Source organism: Acinonyx jubatus, chromosome A1, assembly GCF_027475565.1.
Source record: "Acinonyx jubatus isolate Ajub_Pintada_27869175 chromosome A1, VMU_Ajub_asm_v1.0, whole genome shotgun sequence".
Classification (NCBI taxonomy): Eukaryota; Metazoa; Chordata; class Mammalia; order Carnivora; family Felidae; genus Acinonyx; species Acinonyx jubatus.
Window position 1 is genome coordinate 82045678 of NC_069380.1, and position 22592 is coordinate 82068269.

General features: G+C 34.8%; 1 pseudogene; it reads right to left on the reverse strand.

The window, feature by feature from the left end:
* LOC106974836 (olfactory receptor 2L3-like) overlaps positions 1 to 22263 on the reverse strand; it is an 84221-nt pseudogene extending 61958 nt beyond the window's left edge.
* Between the last annotated feature and the right edge of the window lie 329 nt (positions 22264 to 22592).

Here is a 22592-nt window from a genome sequence, read left to right on the forward strand (position 1 = left end):
TACTGATTTCATGCTATTGGTTACTGCAACCACAATAGAAAGTGGGAATAACAAGGAAGGGATTAGGAAAAGCACCACCAGGCCTCATTTCTATCTGTATTTCTTTTTTTGAAAAAGATCATGGGGCACCTGGGTGGTTCAGTAGGTTGGGGGTCCGACTTCAGCTCAGGTCATGACCTCACAGGTCGTGACGTCGAGCCCCACATCAGGCTCTGTGCTGACAGCTCAGAGCCTGCAGCCTTCTTTGGATTCTGTCTGTCTGTCTGTCTCTATCTGTCTTAAAAATAAACATTAAAAATTTTAAAAAGAATCATAAACAAATACCAAATTTAAGGAAGATTAACTCAGGTTATAGGTTTCTAAATGTGAATTATTTCTATTCTTATCTGTATATTTCAAATATTTCAAGCCATATTAAGCATTTTCTTTTATTAAAGCAGTCTAAATTTGAAATGTATACCTTCTGTCTATTTATCAGTTTGATAAGATGCTATAAACTTGGAGATAATTATCTAGCTGGATCTTTTGAATTCTTATAGACTATCCAGAAGAAATCCCTCTTCACAGAGGGAGAATAATCCACTATCATATCATGGACATAAAACATGACATGAAATGTGTTATCTCAACATATTTTTACTTTCTTAATGTTATAAAACACACTTTTATGATATTTCTGAAACATATGCCAGGTTCATTACAATGAATGCTATAGTGATCATATTCCAAAGTGAATATTTGTGCTTTTCTTTAATACTGATAAATCAGTCTAATTTTCATTTGTGAGCTTGAATGAACCCATTGTGGCTTCATGTCTTTATATTCAGACAGAAGGAGACAGTGTCATACTGTTAAAATCTTATCATATAACTGGTAATTATTATTTATCAAGCATATGCTGGCTATAGTTAACTGGTTTGGTGTACAATTCATACAGAGGACACTTTATTGCTTATGAGACTTATTCCTCTACCAAGTATTACCGTGGAAATCACACTGCTTTGTTTGAATTGTTAATAAAGGTTTCTTAATAATCTCAGAGAATTTTCCTCAATTCCCCCAATAAATCAAAGATCCAATTAACCATAACTTCTAAGGGGAAATATACAGTTTTAACACTTGGTAATTGGAGGCTATTTAACAAGTCTCTGTGGGTGCTTGATTTAGCTACTCATTAAAAAATTTTCACTTCGATGCCAAAAGCCTGATATAATAAGCCCCTGAACGCTGCTCTTTCAATTAAGGCCTTTCCCTTCCATGCTTAGAGCGCATAAGTGTCTATAAATAGTGCTTTGATGTCATTGTTAGTGAATATCTCATCCCCACTAATGTAAGAGGGGGAAAAAAAGGTGAGTTAAAGATCATAATTTGTCTAGATTTCCAGGCAGTTGGAAGCGCCCTTAAACCTCTGTTTACCAATTTCATTGATATATTGAGTAGCAGAATACTGCACAATCTTTCTCAACACATTTTTTAAACTGTGTCTAAATAAAATCACAGATATGTAACAGATTATATTATAAGCCCAACAAACCTGATATTGATTTGGAGGGCTTCTATGGCAATCTCCCAAATCTAGGAGGCCAGGGAAATTCCATTATTTCTAGTATGTTTTTGCTTCTTAATAATTTAATACGTGAAAACTTGAATGAATGAAACAAGAATCTCTTAGACAATCTTAGTCAATCATTTATTTTAATTGCACCATGTTTGTAAAAAGAATGGGAGAAAGAAAGAAAGGGAAGAAAGAAAGAAAGAAAGAAAGAAAGAAAGAAAGAAAGAAAGAAAGAGAGGAGACAGAAAGAAGAGAAAGAAAGAAAAGAAAGAAAGGCTATCAAACCAGTGTTCTTCTGAGATCCTTTTCAACTCTTAGGTGATTTACTATATTACGGATATATTCAGTAACAATGATAGGTAGGCATTGGTAGATAGAGTGGTAAAACATTGCAGATTAATTTAAATCGTGTAATAGGAATCCAAGGACACAGAACCTTGACTTTACTTTTTGGTTCTCCACAGCTAATCACATAAATGACTTCTCTGATAGAAATAGACACAATACTGAATGCTAGGCAAAAAAGACCTGCTCCCTTATGTTTATAGCAGTATTATTTACAATGGTCAAGACATAAAAGCAGCTTAAGTCCATTGATTAATTCATAAAGAGTAAGTGATATACACAATGGAACACAATTCTGCCATAAAAAAGGATGGAAACTTGCCATTTGCAATGACATGGATGGAATTAATTTCATGCCTATCAGTACACCAATCAGAAAAAGAAAGTTAATATATAACTTCACTTATATTTGGTATTTCAGAAACAATTCAAAGGAGCAAAGGGAATGATAGAGGCAAATAAAGAAACAGACCTTTATTTATAGACAAAAAACTGATGGTTACTAGTGGGGAGAGGTGTGGGTGTATGGGTTAAATAAGTGTTGGGGTTTAAGGCATGCACTTGTCCTGATGTGGTGTATGGAAGTTTTGAATAACTATATTGTACAACTGAAATCAATACAACACTGTATGGTAACTAGTAGGGATTAAAATAAGAACCTCAAAAAAAAAAAGGTCATGTCAAAAAATAGTGTTTTTTAATGTTTATTTATCTTTGAGAGACAGAAAGAGAGACAGAGTGTGAGTGAGGGAGGGGCAGAGATAGAGGAAGATACAGAAATTGAAGCAGGCTTCAGGCTCTGAGCTTTCAACACAGAACCCAGTGTGAGGATTGAAGTCACAAACCGTGAGATTATGACCTGAGACAATGTTAACAGATTGAGCAACCCAAGCGCCCCCCCCAAAGTAATAAAATTTAAAAATGATTATGTCATATGATGTTTTTCTTGCATTGTATATTTTTTATGTATCACATTCACTTATTTGAATAAATTAAATCATTTTTGAATCCCAGGGATGGATAACACTTTATCATGGTGTAAAATCTTTTTAATGTGCTATTGAATTCCACTTTGCTAGTATTTTATTGGGAAAAAAAATACATATATGTATTAGGCACTTTGCCTGTAGTTTCTTTTCCTATACTGTCCTTATCTGTCTTTGGTATCAGGATAATGCTGTCTTGGCAAAGTGAGTTTAGAGGTGCTCCTTCCTCTTCATTTTTCTTGAAATATTTTGAGAAGGATTGACATTAATTCTTATTTAAACATTTGGTAGAATTAAGGCATGAATATGTCTTGTCCTGGGCATTTTGTTGGGAGTTTTGTGATTACTGATTCAATCACCATATGCATTATTAATCTCTTCAGATTTTCTTTTTTTCATGACTTGGTAGTTTTTCTAGGAATTTATCCATCTTATTCAAGGTGGTATCTTTCAATGGACATATTATATTAGTTTTTATATTGTTCAAATGTGTTAATATATTCTTATGCATTACTCTTTATAACTTATTTGATAGATTTCTCTCAACTATGACATAAAAATAGTTGCCTATAACTTATAATAAATGTTTATTTTTTATTTGGAATAGGTCCTTTTAATCTAAGTTGATTTTATATATTGTTCACTAGGAATAAAGTTTATTTTTTCTTCTTATGGGTATTTTCTTCAGCATCCAATAAAGTTAAGTGCAGATATAATTGTATTCAAAAAGTTATATCATTTGAGGGGCGCCTGGGTGGCTCAGTCGGTTAAGCGCCTGACTTCGGCTCAGGTGGTGATCTCACGGTCTGTGGGTTCAAGCCCCGCGTCAGGCTCTGTGCCGACAGCTCAGAGCCTGGAGCCTGTTTCAGATTCTGTGTCTCCCTCTCTCTGACCCTCCCCCGTTCATTCTCTGTCTCTCTCTATCTCACAAATAAATAAAGGTTAAAAAAAAGTTATATCATTTGAATTAGGTTAATTATAATAAAAATTAGACACAATAATTTATAATATCTTACAACTAAATGACATTTGTTTATTTTTCATGTAGTAGTGCTGGAAGAGTGAGTAGGTACTTCTTAATGACATTTCAGGGGCCTAAGAAGATAGAGCCTCTCCCCAGGTTTTCATGCATCAATCTCAAATGCAACAGTTGCAAGGAGTACTATGTGGAGAGGAACACCACACAGAAGGTGTCCCCTTTCTCTCTCCCTTCTTCCTTCCTTCCTTCTTTCCTTCTTTCCTTCCTTCCTTTTTCCTCTATTCCTTCTTTTTTTCTCTTTCTTTTCTTTGTTCTTTCTTTCTATTTATATTCTTTCTTTTTTCTGAAGTTTAGCTATATTTTAATTTTCAGCAGAAGTTTTCAAATATAAGACAATTGTGTATAAAAAAGGAGAAACTAGCATAACCCACAAAATCTTGTTTCATATATGTCCACCCAACATTGTACACTTAAATGATATGGGGTATTTAAAGCAAATCTTGGACATCTTATATATGAAATTTATAACTCTTCCTTGTTTTACAAAAACATGGTACTTTATTATGATAAGAAATTTAATATTTCTATAATGTCATCTAATATCACAACCTTAATCATATTTCTCAATTGTCTTAAAAATCATGTGTTTTTCGTTTTGTTTTGTTTTTTTTTTGGCAGTTGGCTTATTTAGATCAGGATATAAAATTCACATGTTGCAATGGTTTGTTATGCCGTTTGATTCTTCCTTAGCTTGTTTGTTTTGATATAATAATTTCCAAATTATACCATCAGTCTCAAATACATCCCTTTGACTTCCAGGAAAGGTCACTGCATTCATGTGTACATAACCCTGAAAATCAAGGAATAAACACTCCTCCTGCCCCACCCCAGTAAAGAAGTTCTCAACCAACCTTTGGTGAGAGTCAGGATGTATGTCCATTCCCACTGGCAAGGATGATTCTAAGGAGGGTGTGCTTTATACACTTTTCCAGAAATGACTCATTGAATTAAGCTGCAGTCCCACACTTTTGTACATTGCTTCATGATTAGTTAACTCTCCTTATTTGTATCCATTCCTTATGCCTCAACTCTCAGTTAAACTTATATCAGATCTTCAACTTAGATCTGCTTCTGTGGAATCCCAACTAAGACAAAGTTGACACTCTCCAGTCTGGGATAATTTTATTTATTTCTTAGAGACATATAATCCTATAGAATGTTTCATATTTGTATTTGGCTGACTACACCATTAGTGTGTTTTTCAACTTGATTTGATCTTTATACTTTCTGAATTTTTGTTATAAATATTTTTATTTCTGTTAAATAATTGGCTTGAGTAGCTTCTGATTCAAATTTGCCATCAAATGTACTCTGAAATACATCAAATGTACTTCAGAGTCAATGCTGGGTACTTCCTATGGGATCTCATGAGGATCTGGTTTCCAATTCGCTCACTCTTACTGATACCACTTTTGATCAATAGATTAATCTATTATAACTTTGGTCAATAATTAGTAAATACCCCTCTTATAAATGCACTAATGATATGAAGAGACATAGATGGTTGTTGCCTAGATCCATGATTTAATCAATACAGCAAGATTATTTTTGCAAATTCTGTAACTTTTTCTGCATTTTATAATGAAAACTTTCTCTAACAATTATTTGGTCACACTAATAAAACACATGTGGTAAAGACAAGATATGTGTCCCCCAGTAGTGAATAATACTCCTAATTGGGGGAGGGAGGATCATTAGGAACTGTGACATTCATTAAAATTAAACTGCTATGATTATTATATTTGCATCATCATCAAATTATCCCATATTTGGCCAGTTGAATCCCTTCAAGTTGACTCCAGTTTCCTGTGACCTAACTTTGTTACTCTTTGGAATTGTTTTGCTTTCTGAAAAAGAAGGTGTTTTATGGTGTTTGTGAGCAATTTCTTAAAAACAGTAGTTGACGTTCCTAACAATTGCATCTACACATCACATTTTTGAAACTGTGCTCATTGTTACTGTTACTCATTGCAATGGCTTCTAAACTTCTGCAACAGAGAGTTTAAAATATGTATCATCTAGAAAAAAAGATACATCACGGTTTTACATTGTATTTCTAATTGAAATTAAGATTCTATAATTTCAAATAAAGTATTTGATTCTCCATGTGTGGTATATTTTATCTTACCTTGAAAAGTTTGCTTCTTAAAACTATTAGTGAGGCAACTGAATGCCCAGTCATTTAAGTGTCTAACTTTGGCTCAGGTCATGATCTCGTGGTTTGTGGGTTCAAGCCCCACAATGGGCTCTGTGCTGACAGTTCAGAGCCTGGAGCTCACTTCTGATTCTGTGTCTCCCTCTCCCTCTGCCCCTCCCCCACTCATGGTCTGTCTCTCTCTCTCACACACACAAATAAACATTAAATTTAAAAAAAATATTAGCATTAATTGCTTTTCTTTACAGTATGAGTGGTACTACTAAAAACAAGACTACTTAATGTAATGTATATTTGTTATTATTTTGTCTTTAGAATATATTTCACTAGCCTGTGTTTAGGATACTGAATTTGCAATTCTTATTTGTATTGATTTTGCCATCAACTTTTCTATTTCAGGTAAAATATCAAATGTAAAGCCAAAAATTACAACACTTATATCAAGATATTTTCTCATAAATGGCTGCTCATTTTATGGTTATGCATTATTTTGTTATTATATTTTTAACTTATCTTTTCTCTTTATTTTGATCAATCTCAATTTTCCAACCTTTGATTTTTTGGGAACCTTCTATTGTGTGTTTTCCTTAATTGCATGTTTCTACTCTTATGCTTGCTATTCCATTCCATCTTATTCTTTTGTAGATATTTTGCTGAATTTCCCATTATGCAGATTAATATTTATCTCAGGTTTATATTACTTTCCGTTTATAATATGTGTATGTAATTCTGTATAATTTCTGTTTAAAATTCCTTATTTAAATCACACGCATTTTTAAAAATTATATTATTTGTTGAAGTATACCAAATACAGGAAAAATGCACACTTTAGTGATGATTTTTCATAAAATGCACACATCTATATTAAAAAATATCTCACAATTTGTAAAAAGCAACAAGCATGTTTTCTAAAAATCAATAAACACCCATCCTCCCAAAAGAAACATTTTAATAAATTCCAAACAATGACAGACTCATATTGCTTATATTCAAATTTGCATTAGTAGAAAGATATACCATACATCCCTTTTTTCATGGACTCCTCAGGCAAATATTTTATTTGTCACAATCATTCATGCTTTGAAATTATCAGTTTCATTATTTACATTATTTTAGAGTAGCACCTACCACTGCTGTAAATATGAGACCCACAAATGCTAGTCACAAATATAAGGTTAATTATCTGTGCAACCACTTTAAATAAGAATAAAGCAATGGTAAGCGAATGTCATTAACTCCAATATATCCCAAACATTGCCATTTCAGTGCATAATTATTGCAAAGTTTTACTGAGATTTTTTTATATTATTTTTACATATGTAGTTTTAGCAGTGTAGTGTGAATTTTACACTGGTACTATATCTCAATTATGACTGATCATATTTCAATTTCTCAATAGTTTTATGATAATGGAGTGTGAAAACTCTACAATGTAAAAGTTAAGGGTATATATATGTATATACATGTACATATTTGGTAAGTATTTATATTTAATAAAAATTACAGTTAAAAAGTTAAATTCATATAACCAAAAAGTTCCATAATCTAAAACATTTTCAGTCACTGAATCAAATAATAAAAAGTATAACATTTCTTTATTGTTAGAATATTTGATGTTATTTTGAAGTGAAAGCATATCCACTTAAAAACTTTCCCTGTTGAAGTTAAGTAAATTAATCAATTCAGTATCATTAGCCCAAATTCAAAGTTAAAAGTAACTTTATTACTAAAGTTTTTACATAAATAACTCTAAATTTGTGGTACCTGGTGGCTCAGTTGGTTAAGTGTGAAACTCTTGATTTCTGTTCAGGTCATGATTTTACATTTCATGAGTTTGAGCCCAACATTGGGCTCCACACTGAGAGTGGGGACCCTGGTTGGGATGCTCTCTCTCTCCCTCTTTCTCCTCCTCTCCCTTTGAATGCTCTCTCTCTTAAAAATAAATTAATAAACTTCAAAAAGAAAAATTTTAAGTTTATTGGTGTAAAGAGTGCTCTTCAAATTTTTTTTGTAGAGTTTGCAATTTATATAACCCTGATGAAGAAAGTTAAATTATTCTTCATAAAAGATGTAAAATTATTAAATTTATATGATTATATTTATAAACTTTCAGGTTTTTCTATTTCTAGCCAGATCAAAAATAAATATTTCTTTTTTGGAGCTTCAAATTTAGCTGATGCATACATAGTATACTTCTGATAAAATATAAGCACTGTCATTTGTTATCTTAATTATTTATTTAAAAATAATGTTTATTTATTTTTGAGAGACAGAGAGAGACAGATCATGAGCAGGGGAGGGTAGAGAGAGAGGGATACACAGAATCCGAAGCAGGCTCTAGGCTCTGAGCTGTCAGCACAGAGCCCGAGTTGGGGATCAAACCCATGAACTGTGAGATCATGACCTGAGATGAAGTCAGACACTCAACCGACTTAGCCACCCAGACACCCCTGTTGTCTTAATTAATTAAATGTATGCTATATATTATAATATATACTTGATTTCAAGATCTTGGATTGGAGTAAAAGTACAGTAAATCTTTGTAAAACTCTTCAATGACTCAGTCATCAAACACCAACTAAAGACTCAAGATTTAATTTTTAATTTTTTTGGTCTCATGTTTTTATTTAAATTCTAGTTAGTTAACATTTATGGTAAAACTGAGTTCAAGTGAGAAATTTAGTGATTCATCAATTGCATGTAACATCCAGTGCTCATCACAAGTGCCCTCCTTAATAACTATCACCCATGTAACCCATCCCATGCCCACTTGCCTCCATCAACCTTCAGTTTGTTCTCTATAGTTAAGAGTCTCTTATAGTTCACTCTCTCTCTCTATCTGTGTCTCTGTGTCTCTCTGTCTCTGTCTCTGTCTCTCTCATTTTTTCCCTTCCTCTATGTTCATTTGTTTTGTATCTTAAATACCATATATGATTGTAATGATGGTATTTGTATTTCTCTGCCTGACTTATTTCACTTAGCATAATACACTCTATTATTTTCATGTCATTGAAAATGGCAAGTTTTCATTATTTTTTGGATGAGTAAGTAATATCCCATTATATATACCAAATATTCATTTCCCCAGTATTATTTAATTATCAATTCCTATTCTGATATTAAATTAATTGAATATTAATTTTAATTCATTGGTGAGGAATCATAACATTTACAAGTATAGACAATGAATTTAACACTTATATGCATAATACATAGATTATAATTCAGAAATTTGAGCATAAATATCTTAAATATGTATCACATAGAAGAATAATGGAAATAAGGAAATATTACCATGTTTTAAATTCCAACAAATCTAGAGTTTTTACTCTGACATGGCTCAAACAACTTTTGCTATGGTAAAAGCTTGTGTTTTTGTTTTGTTTAATTTGTTTTGTTTTGCTTTGTATTTCTTTTTGGCAAAAATTGTTTGTGGAAGAGAAAATCATCCTTGTTATAGTAATCTAAATTTGTCCACAATTTTTTAAATTAGAAAATATTTTCTTCTACAGATTTCTTCACTGGCTTGTTTTTTGGGGTATTAAGTTTGATAATTTCTTTACAGATTTTGGATACTAACATTCTATCTGATATGTAATTCGCAAATACTTTTTTCCCATTTCATCAATTGCCTTCTAGTTTGACTGATTGCTTCCTTCCTTGTGCAGGAGATTTTCTCTTAATGAAGATCCACTAGTTAATTTTTGCTTTTATTTCCCTGCCTCCAGAGACATATCTAGTAAGAAGTTGCTGCAGCCGAAGTCCAAGAGGTTGCTGCCTTTGTTCTCCTCAGTTTTGATGGTTTTCTGTCTCACATTTATGACTTTCATCCATTTTCTTTTAATTTATTGTATGGTGTAAGAAAGTGACCCAATTCCATTCTTCTGCATGTCAACATCCAGTTTTACCAGCACAATTTGCTTAAGACACTGTCTTTCCCATGATGGATCACTAACTTCTACTTCTGAAATGAGTAGTACACTGTGTTACCTAAGTTAAATATAAATAAATACTTTTTTAAAAAGGAAAATATTTTTGGTATTTCTGGGAGAAGTTAAAAGGGCAGAGAAACATGGATACCCCGAGCTTGTCTCATCCCTGAAATGAAGCTAGATCAGCAACAAACCATTTTGAATGCCTAGGAAATTTATCTGAGGGTTAGTACAACAATCTGCATAACTTGAGCCATGGAACTCTGCAAGTACATTGTGGAGAGGGATGAACTGGGGGAGAGAAAAGCCAAGGAGGGTAGGGAGCTGTTTTTGTGAAAAGAGGATAGAGAAAAAGAAAGAGGGAGAGTGTGGCACAATGGGATCCTGCAAGAAAAGCACTCCCCTGAAAGAATCTATAAAGAGAGATAAATACTGAAAACACTTGCAGGGGATTAGACAAGAAATCTGTTCCCCAAAACCATAATGAGAAAAAAGGAGAGGGTTTCTATACCACCAGAATTTTACAAACAGTGGATCCAAGAGTCTGAGGTTTCAGAGCTCAGTGCTTGGCAGTGCTCTGGTGAGGAAGTAGGGCAAATCCCCAGGAGCAGACAGTGGGGTCTGTGGGGTCCATATGCCACATGAGGAGAAGCAATCCCCCTGCGTGGAATGCATTTGGTAGAGGCTATACAAACTCCCCACAGGAAAAGTTCCCAGCAGAACCCAGAAAACAGCTACATTTGCTGGTATTGGGACAAAGATGCCAGAGTGTGGTGAAACCTGGTGCCAGAAGTGTGTTGTGAGTTGCCATAATCTTTGAACCTCTGCCACTGTGTGATCACCTGGTTTTCTGGGGCAAGCCAGCACCTGGCCATTGCTCAGTGAGACCTTCCCCAGAGAATCAGTGCAGGTCCAACCCGCAGGGGCCTCTGAAATGTGGAATTTTAAAACACAACATCTGATATAAAACTCTGGAGGGAGGTGCCACCTGTCAGGAGAACAGCTTGCACATGGGCAGGGTAGAGGCGGGGAGTGGAGGCCTGTGACAAAAGAGGGGCACTTGATCTCAGGCCACTGAGAGAATGAAGTTTTTGTGCCAGAAACTAGGGAGATCGGTGAAGACATTTCCACCTTTCCTGTGCACCCACATGTATGCACGTGCATCCCACTGGTCCACCCCAATAAGCTAAGCAGCACCACTTAGTGGAGAATGGAGCTGTTACACCAAGGCACGCCCAACTGAGCCCTCCAAGCACGTCCCCTAGAAGACCAGCACTAGCCACTCCACTTGCATAATTTAAGGACCATCAAGAACTTCATATTTTCAGTTTTGGGGAAACTTGATGTAACTTCATTCAGATTTCATTCTGTTGGCTGGTTTATTTATTTGTTTTCCTTGCTTCTGTTTTTGCTTAAATTGTTTTCTTCTTTTCTTTTTTTTCCTTTTCTTCCTCTTTCTGGGATACAGAAAGAGAAAAATTTATTTTTTTACTTAATTTTTTATTCCATTTCATTTTATTTATTTCATTTATTCTATTTTATTATGTGTATATATGTTTAATTTGTAAGTAATTTCTTACCTTTTTTTCCATTTACTTTCCATTTTTTCACTATTCTATCAAGCTTCTTTCAACAAGAAGACCAAACACACCTAGGGTCTAGCTTTCTTTAGTTGATTTTATGTTTCTTTTTAAATTTTTTTAAATTTTAATTTTTAATTTTATCTTTTCCTCCTCCAAAATGACAAAATGAAGAAATTCCCCCCTCAAAAAAAAATAAATAAAACAGTAAGAAATGACATCAGGGACCTAGTCAACACAGATATAACCAAGATGTCTGAACCAGAAATTAGAACCGTGAAAATGAGAATACTATCTGGGGTTGAAAAAATAATAGAATCCTTTTTTGGGGGAAGATAATAGAAATAAAATCTAATCAGGAAGAAATATAAAAATACAATTACTGAGATGCAATCTTGAATAAATTCCATGACTGCAAGGGTAGATGAAGCAAATCAGCAATATACAACACAAACTTATGGAGAAAAATGGAGCAGAAAAAAGAGGGGGAAAAGGCAAAAGAGGATGATATGGGACTTAGAGGACTAAGTGACTTATTGAAAAAGAATGAAAAAACATATTGAAAAGCCATAAAATACCTAAGAATAAAAGTAGCTAAAGAGATGAAAAATCTATATACTGAGAACATAGAAATCTTATGAAAGAAATTTAAGAAGACGTAGATGGAAAAACATTCCATGCTCATGATTTGGAAGAATAAATATTGTTAAAATGTCAATATTACACAAAGCAATCTACATATTCAATGCAATCCCTGTCAAATCAACACCAGAATTCTTCACAGAGGTAAAATAAATAATCCTAAAATTTGTATGCTAGCAGGAAAGATCTTGAATAGCCAAAACAATCCTGAAAAAGAAAAACAAAGCTGGAGACATCACAATTCTGGACTTCAAGCTGTATTACAAAGCTGTAATCAATAAGACAGTATGGTACTGGCATAAAAACAGACACAAAGATCAATGGATCAGAATAGAGGACCCAGAAATGGACCCACAAATGTATGGCCAATTAATCTTTTACAAAGTAGGAAAGCATATCCAAAGGAGAAATGGCAGTCTCTTCAGAAAATGGTGTTGCAAAAACTGGACAGTGAAACACAGAAGAATTAACCTAGACCACATTGCTACACCATACACAAAAATAAACTCAAAATGCATGAAACACCTAAATGTAAGACAGGAAACAATCAAAATCCCAGAATACAAAATGAACAACAACTTATTTGACCTTGGCTGCAGCAACTTCTTGCTTGATTTGTCTCTGGAGGCAAGAGAAACAAAAACAAAAATGAACTATTGGGACCTCATCAAGATAAAGGGTTTCTTCACAGTGAATTAAATAATCACGAAACTTTAAAAGGCAACTGATGGAATGTGAGAAGGTATTTGAAAATGATAATCTTATAAAGGGTTAGTATCTAATATCTATAAATAACTTATAGAACTCAACACCCAAAGAAACAAATAATCAACTGAAGAAATAGGCAAAGGCATGAACAAACACTTTTCAAAAGAAGACATCCATAGGGCCAACAGACACATAAAAAAATTCTCAGCATCACCAATCGTCAGGTAAATACATCAAAACCACAATGAGATATCACCTCTTACCTGTCAGCATGGCTAAAATTATCAGGCAACAACAGAGGTTGACAAGGATGGGGGGGGGGGGGGAAGGAACCCTTTTGCACTATTGGTGGAAATGAAAATTGGTGCAGCCACTCTGGAAAACATATGGAGGTTCATAAAAAAAGTAAAAAATAGAGCTATAATACAAATCAACAATTTCACTAAGTATCCAAAGGATATAGGGGTGCTGATCCCTAGGGGCACATGCACCACAATGTTTGTAGCAGCACTGTCTACAATAACCAAAGTATGGAAAGAGCCCAAATGTCCATTGACTAATGAATGGATAAAGAAGATTTGATATAACACACACACACACACACACACACATTGGAATATTACTCAGCAATCAAAAATAATGAAATCCTGTTATTTGCACCAACATGGATGGGATTAGACTTTATTATGCAAACCAAAATAAGACAGGTAGAGAAATACAAATATACGATTTCACCCATATGGGGAATTTAAAATGCAAAACAGATGAAAATAAGGGAAGAGAAAATAATATAAAAACAGAGAGGGAGAAAAGCCATAAGAGACTCTCAAATACAGAGAACAAACTGAGGGTTGCTGGTGGGGTGTTTGGTAGGGGGCGGAGGGAAGGGCTAAATGTCTGATGGGCATTAGGAAGGGCACTTGTTGGGACAAGCACTGGGTGTTAAATGTAAGTGATGAATCACTAAAATTTATTCCTGAAATCAGTATTACATTTTATGTTAACTTTGATTTAATTAAAAAGTAAAGGAAAGAAAATTTTAAGAAGGTAAAATAATAATAAATTATAAAATAAGTATGTGAATTTAATTACTAATTATGAATCTAGGGACCACTGTAACTCATCTTGTCTACATTACATATTCAAAGAAACACATTACATAATGTTACATTGGCAAATACAAAAACAACACATTTGAAGTGATAAGCATCCATTTGTGTTGATTAGATCAAAAGTGTATTTTAGTGTAATACTAAAAATGACCCTGCTGACACGCAGACTACAGTATACTAATGCATGTGTTGATGTAATTGTTAGAGTAAAATATGTCCCTACCAAAACAAACATTAAACTATGTTTTTATGCTTTTTAATATGAAATTTATTGTCAAATTGGTTTCCATACAACACCCAATGCTCATCCCAACAGGTGCCCTCCTCAATGCACATCACCCATCTCACTCTCCCTCCCACCAACCATCAACCCTCAGTTTATTCTCAGTTTTTAAGAGTCTATTATGGCTATTATCCCTCTTTAACTTTTCTTTTTTCCTTCCCCTCTCCCATGGTCTTTTGTTAAGATTTTCAGGATCTACATAAGAGTGAAAACATACGGTATCTGTCTTTCTCTGTATGACTTATTTCACTTAGCGTAACACTCTCCAGTTCCATCGTGTTGCCACAAAAGACCATGTTTCATTTTTTCTCATTGCCAAGTAGTATTCCATTGTATATAGAAACCACAACTTTTTATCCATTCATCAGTTGATGGACCTTTAGGTTATTTCCATAATTTGGCTATTGTTAAAATCCTGCTATAAACTTTGGGGTACAAGTGCCCCTACACATCAGCACTACTGTATCCCTTGGGTGAATTCCCAGCAGTGCTATTGCTGGGTCATAGAGTAGATCTATTTTTAATTTTCTTGAGGAACCTCCACACTGTTTTCCAGAGTGGCTGCACCAATTTGCATTCCCACTAACAATGCAAAAGGTTTCCCGTTCTCCATATCATCTCCACCATCTATAGTCTCCTAATTTGTTCATTTTAGCCACTCTGGCATGAGGTGATATCTCAGTGTGGTTTTGATTTGTATTTCCCTGATGAGGTGTGACGTTGAGCATCTTTTCATGTGCCTGTTGGCAATCTGGATGTCTTTTTTAGAGAAGTGTCTATTCATGTCTTCTGCTCATTTCTTCACTGGATTATTAGTTTTTCAGGTGTTGAGTTTGGTGAGTTCTTTATAGATTTTGATACTAGCCCTTTGTCAGATATGTCATTTGCAAATATCGTTTCACATTCCATTGGTTGCCTTTTAGTTTTGTTGATTGTTTCCTTTGCAGTGCAGGAGCTTTTTATCTTGATGAGGTCCCAATAGTTCATTTTTGCTTTTCACTCCCTTGTCTTTGGAGATGTGTCAAGTAAGAAATTGCTGTGGCTGAAGTCAGAGAGGTTTTTCCTGTTTTCTCCTCTAGGGTTTTGATGGTTTCCTGTCTCACATTCAGGTCCTTTATCCATTTTGAGTTTATTTTTGTGAATGGTATAAGAAAGTGGTGTAGTTTCATTCTTCAGCATGTTGCTGTCCAGTTATCCCAGTACCATTTGTTAAAGAGACTGTATTTTTTTTCCATAGGATTTTCTTTCCTGCTTTGTCAAAGATTAGTTGGCCATATTTTTGTGGGTCCAATTCTGGAGTCTGTATTCTATTCCAGCGGTCGATGTGTCTGTTTTAGTGCCAATACCATGCTGTCTTCATGATTACAGTTTTGTCATAGAGGCTAAAGTCTGGGATTGTGATGCCTCCCACTTTGGTCTTCTTCAATATTACTTTGGCTATTCAGGGTCTTTTGTGGTTCCACACAAATTTTAGGATGATTTGTTCTAGCTTCGAGAAGAATGCTGGTGCAATTTTGATTGGGATTGCATTGAATGTGTAGATTGCTTTGGGTGGTATTGACATTTTACAATATTTGTTCTTCCAATCCATGAGCACAGAATGTTTTTCCATTTCTTTATATCTTCTTCAATTTCCTTCATACACTTTCTATAGTTTTCAGCATACATATCTTTTGCATCTTTGGTTAGGTTTATTCCTAGGCATTTAGTGATTCTTGGTGTAATTGTGAATGGGATCAGTTTCTTTCTTTGTCTTTCTGTTGCTTCATTATTAGTATATAAGAATGCAACTGATTTCTGTACAATAATTTTGTATCCTGTGACTTTTCTGGATTCATGTATCAGTTCTAGCAGATATTGGTGGAATCTATCGGCTTTTCCATGTATAATATCATGTCATCTGCAAAAAGTGAAAGTTTGACTTCATCGTTGCCAGTTTTGAGGACTTTGATTTCCTTTTGTTGTCTGATTGCTGATGCTAGACCTTCCAACACTATCTTAAACAACAGCATGAGAGTGGATATCCCTGTTGTGTTCCTGATCTCAGGGAGAAAACTCTCAGTTTTTCCCCATCGAGGATGATATTAGCTTGTGGGCTTTTCATAAATGGCTTTTATGATGTTTAAGTATGTTCCTTCTATCCCAACTTTCTTGAGGGTTTTTATTAAGAAACGATACTGAATTTTGTCAAATGATTTTTCTGCATCGATTGACAGGATCATAATATTCTTTTCTTTTCTTTTATCAATGTGATATATCACATTGATTGATTTGCGAATGTTGAATCAGCCCTGCATCCCAGGAATGAATCCCACTTGATTGTGGTGAATGTTTCCTATTCTGTTGAATTCGAATTGCTAGTATCTTTTTGAGAATTTTTACATCCATATTAATCAAGGATATTGGCCTGTAGTTCTCTTTTTTTGCTGGGTCTCTGTCTGGTTTGGGAATCAAAGTAATGCTGGCTTCATAGAATGAGTCTGGAAGTTGCCTTTCCCTTTTTATTTTTGGAATAGCTTGAGAAGGATAGGTATTATCTCTGCTTTAAATGTCTGGTAGAATTCCCCTGGGAAGCCATCTGATCCTGGACTCTTATTTGCTGGGAGATTTTTGATAACTGCTTCAATTTATTCTCTGGTTATGAGTCTGTTCAAGCTTTCTATTTCCTCCTGTTTCAGTGTTGTAAGTGTGGGGGTGCTTAGGAATTTGTCCATTTCTTCCAGGTTGTCCAGTTTGTTGGCATATAATTTTCCATAGTATGCCCTGATTATTGCTTGTATTTCTGAGGGATTGGTTGTAATCATTCCATTTTCATTCATGATTTTATCTATTTGGGTTCTGTCCCTTTTCCTTTTGAGAAGCCTGTCTAGAGGTTTGTCAATTTTGTTTATTTTTCAAAAAAATCAACTTTTGGTTTCATTGATCTCCTCTACTGTTTTTTTTTTTACATTCTATATTGTTTATTTCTGCTCTGATCTTTATTATTTCGCTTCTCCTGCTGGGTTTGGGGTGTCTTTGCTGTTGTGCTTCTATTTCCTTTAGGTGTGCTGTTAGATTTTGTATTTGGGACTTTTCTTGTTTCTTGAGATAGGCCTGGATTGTAATGTATTTTCCTCTCAGGACTGCCTTCAGTGCATCCCAAAGCATTTGGATTGTTGTATTTTCATTTTCGTTTGTTTCCATATATTTTTTAGTTTCTTCTTTAATTGCCTGGTTGACCCATTCATTCTTTAGTAGGGTGTTCTTTAATCTCCATGCTTTTGGAGTTTTTCAGACTTTTTCCTGTGGTTGATTTCAAGTTTCATAGCATTGTGGTCTGAAATTGTGCATGGTATGATCTCAATTCTTTCACATTTATGAAAGGCTGTTTTATGGCCCAGTATGTGATGTATCCTGGAGAATATTCCATGTGCACTTGAGAAGAAAGTATATTCTGTTGCTTTGGGATGCAGTGTTTTTGCCCTTTATCTACTTCATCCATTTCCCTACCCATCTTCTCCCTGGTACCCACCAGTTTTTTTTTTCTGTATTTAAGAGTCTGGTTTTTTGTTTGTTTATTTGTTTTTGTTTGTTTTTTATTGTTTTATTTTTCTGTGTGTGTGTGTGTGTGTGTACACATACATATAATTTATTGTCAAATTGTCTTACATACAACACCCAGTGCTCATCCAAACAAGTGCCCTCCTCAATGCCCATTACCCATTTTCCTTCTCTCTCACCCCCCATCCACCCTCAGTTTGTTGTCTGTATTTAAGAGTCTCTTGTGGTTTGCTCCCTCCCTCTCTGTTTGTAATTATTTTCCCCCCTCTCTTCCCCCATGGTCATCTGTTTGTTTCTTAAATTCCACATATGAATGAAATCATATGGTATATATCATATCTCTATATATTTCTATATATCTCTATAATGTCATGTCATATCATATATCATATCTATCTACCTACTATCTATATATCACATCATATCTTCTTTATTCATTCATCTATGGATTGATACTTGGTATGTTTCCATTTCTTGGTTATTGTAAATAATGCTACAATAAACATACGAGTGCATATATCTTTTTATGTCTTTAATTTTGATTTGGGAGAGTGAGAGAGAGAGAGAGGCTGTAAGAAAGATGGGCAAAGGGAGAGAGAGAGAGTGACAGAAACAGAGACATACAGAAGAGAGAAACTTAAGCAAGCTTCATGCTGAGCACAGAGCCTGACACAGGGCTCTATCCAATGACCCTGGGGTCATAACCTGAAATGAGTCTGGAAGCTTTCCTTCTGTTTCTATTTTTTGCTACAGCTTGAGAAGAATAGGTATTAACCCTGATTTAAATGTCTGGTAGAATTCCCCTGGGAAGCTATCTGACCCAGGACTCTTAATTGTTGGGAGATTTATGAAAATTGATTCAACTGGTCTGTTTGAATTTTCGATTTCTTCCCTTTCAAGTTTTGGTATTGTGTGGATAGTCTAGGAATTTGTCCATTTCTTACAGATTGTCCAGTTTATTGGCATATAATTTTTCATAGTATTGTCTAATAGTTGTTTGTATTTCTAATAATTGTTTGGTGTTGATTGTGATTTCTCCTCTTTCATTCTTGTTTTTATCTATTTGGGTCCTCTCTCTTTTCTTCTTGAGAAGTCGGCTAGGGGTTTATAAATTTTGTTTATTCTTTCAAAAATCCAGATCTTATATTCAGTAACCTGTTCTAATTATTTTTGATTCTATATTGTTTATTTCTTATCTAATCTTTATTATTTCTCTTCTTCTGCTGGTGTTTGACTTTCTCTGCTGCTGTCCTTTATTCTTTTATGTGTGAGGTTAGGTTCTGTATTTAGAACCTTTCTTGTTTCTTGAGATAGACCTGGATTACAATGTATGTTTCTCTTAGGATTGCCTTTGCTAATACCAAAAGGGTTTGTACTGTTGTATTTTTATTTTCATTTGCATCCATATATTTTTGAAGTTCTTTAATTTCTGGTTAACCCATTCATTTTTAATAAGATATTTTTAAACCTACATATATTTGGGGAATGTAAGGTTTTTTTTCTGCTTAATTTCAAGTTTCATACTGTGACCTGAAAATATGCATTTATGATCTCAATCCTTTTATATTGGTTAAAGACTATTTTGTGACCCAATATGTGATCTGTTTTGGAGATTATTCCATTTGCACTCAAGAAGAATGTGTATTTTAGGGGCCCCTGGATGGCTCAGTCAGTTATGCATCCAACTTTAGCTCAGGTTATGATCTCACTGTTTACGGGTTCAACCCCAGTGTCAGGTTCTGTGCTGACAGTTTAGAGCCTGAAGCTTGCTTCGGATTCTGTGTCTCCCTCTCTGCCTCTCCCCCACTCATGCTCTGTTTCTATTTCTCAAGAATGAATAAACATTATTTTTTTAAAAAACATTAAAAAAAAAAGAATGTGTGTTCTGCTGCGTTTGGATGAAAAGTTCTAAATATATCCGTTAAGTCCATCTGGTGCAAAGTGTCATTAAGAGTTGCTTCCTTATTGATTTTCTGCCTTCATGATCTGTCCTTTGTTGTAAGTGGAATGTTAATTTTTTTTAACGTTTACTTATTTTTGAGACAGAGAGAGAGCATGAGTGGGGGAGGGTCAGAGAGAGAGAGGGAGACACAGAATCTGAAACAGGCTCCAGGCTCTGCACTGTCAGCACAGAGCCCCACGCGGGGCTTGAACTCACAGACCGTGAGATCATGACCTGAGCCAAAGTCGGATGCTTAACCGACTGAGCCACCCAGGCGCCCCAGTAAGTGGAGTATTAAAGTCCCCTACAATCCTGGTATTATTATCTATATATTTATTTATGTATGTGATTAATTGATTTATATATTTGGAAATTCCACATTGGGGGAATAAACATTTACTGTTACCTCTTTTTGGATGTTAGACCCCTTAATTATGATAGGATGTCCTTCTTCATGTCTCGTTACAGTCTTTGTTTTAAAATCTGGTTTCTCTGACATAAGTATGGCTACTCTAGCTTTCTTTTGGCATCCAGTAATGTGATATTTCCATCACTTCACTTTCAAACTGCAGGTGTCCTTGGGTCTAAAATGAGTCTCTTGTATGCAGCATATAGACAGATTAAAAAAAAATCCACTCTGCTCTCCTGTGTATTTTGATTGGGGCATTTAGTCCATTCACATTCATAGTGATTATTGAAAGATGTGGATTTAGTGTTATTGTGTTATCTCTAGGTTCTGTGCTTATGGTGATCTCTGGTCTTGTGTAGTCTTTGGTGCTCTCATATAATCCCTATTAGAATCTCCTGCAGGGATAGTTTAGTGGTCATAAACCCATTTAGTTTATGTTTGTCTAGGAAAGCCTTTATCTCTCCTTTTATTTCGAATGATAGCCTTGCTGGATAAAGGCTTCATGGCTGCTTTTTTTTTTCTATTCTGCATATTGAATATTTCCTGCCACTGCTTTATGACCTGCAAGTTTCAGTGGATAAGTCTGTTACTAACCTCATGTGTCCACCACCCTTTTGTTCCTAGCTGCTTTGAGAATTCTCTCTTTATTTTTGTAATTTGATACTTACACTATATGTCATGGTGTTAACCTGTTTTTGTAAATTTTGAGGGGGATTCTCTGTGCCTACGGGACTTGGATGTCTGTTTCCTTCCCCAGATTAGGGAAGTTCTCAGCTATAATTTGTTCAAATATATTTTCTGCCCCCCTTTTCTCTCTCTTCTTCTTCTGGAACTCCTATGATACAGATATTATTAGGTTTCATTGAGTCACTTAAGTCTCTAATTGTCCCCTTGTGATCTAGTAATTTCATTTCCCTCTTTTATTCAATTTCATTATTTTCAATAATTTTATCTTCTATTTCACCCATTCCCTCCTCTGTTTCTTCCATCCTTTTCACTGTGTATGATTTACTTTGCATCTCATTTACCGCATTTCTTAATTCATCGTGACTACTACTTGGGTATCTGATATCTGCAGCAATCAATTCTCTGCTGTCATCTATGCTTTTTTCAAGCCCAGCCATTAGTCTTATAACTATTATTCTAAATTCTTATTCAGATATATTGTTTATATCTGTCTTGAGCAATTCTCTGTCTGTCATTTCTTCCTGGAATTTCTTTTGAGGAGATTACTTCCATTTGTCATTTTGGCTAATTTTATGTCTTTTATGAGTTTTAATAGATTGTTATATATCCTGCACCTGTGAGTACTACTATATTTAAAAAGGGTCATACACTGTCCAGGGTCTGGCACTTTAGGAAGTGTTTTTGGAGTGGGTTGTATACACTCTGTTGTTGCATCTTTGGCTGCTCTATCTCACTGCTCATAGTGGTGGATTGGACCTTCCACTAGATGTGCTTTGATATGTTTGTTGAAGTAACCCTGAAAAAGAAGAAAAAAGGGGAAGAGAAACCTTATCCCATACAAAAAGAGAAATGAAAGTGGCAAGAAAAAAGACCAGGCAGAGAATCATGAAACTATAAGGCTTAATCCAGAGATAAAGAGAGGGAGGAAAATAAAGAAGAAGGAGAGGTGGAAAAGGTGTAAAAAATAGAGTAAAAATGCCTGATTAAACAAACAACCAGAAGAGAGAAAGAAAGAAAGTTAAAGAAAGAAAGAAAGAAAGAAAGAAGAACGATAGATATAGATTAGATATAGATAGATATAGATATAGATATAGATATAGATGATATAGATATAGATGATATAGATACACTAAAATTCCAAAGGGAAGAAAAGGAAAAAAAAAAAGGATGAAAGTAAAAAGAAAAAAAAAAGAAGGGAAAAGAGAAGAGAAGGAAAAAAGAGAGAAAATAATAATAGTAATAATAATAACAAAAGAGACTAACATACAAAATCACAGTCCCAGCCTGGGACTGGTGGCTGTGTGGATCTGGAGGAGAGGCCATTTAGCTTGCTCAGCATCAGTCCCATTCTGGTAGATAGGCAGTTAGCAGGCATGGAAGAACTGGGTTTTGTGTAAGTAGGTCCCGCCTCCACTGGGGGCTGCTGTCCTGTTTTCTGAAACCCCACTGTGTTGGTGATGGGGAGAAAAATGTGACATCCCAATCTCTCTTCCCCACACCAGGTCTCTCAGACCATACTGTTCAGGCAGCAGAGTAGCGTGGACACTCAGCCTGTCTTGCTCCACAGTCTCCCAGACCTCCTAGGTGCTTCAGCTGGGATTCAAAACCCATTGTCTTGAGGGATCCAAAACCATGTGGACCTGGTTCTGGGGTAGTGCTACTCCATGAAGCTGACAA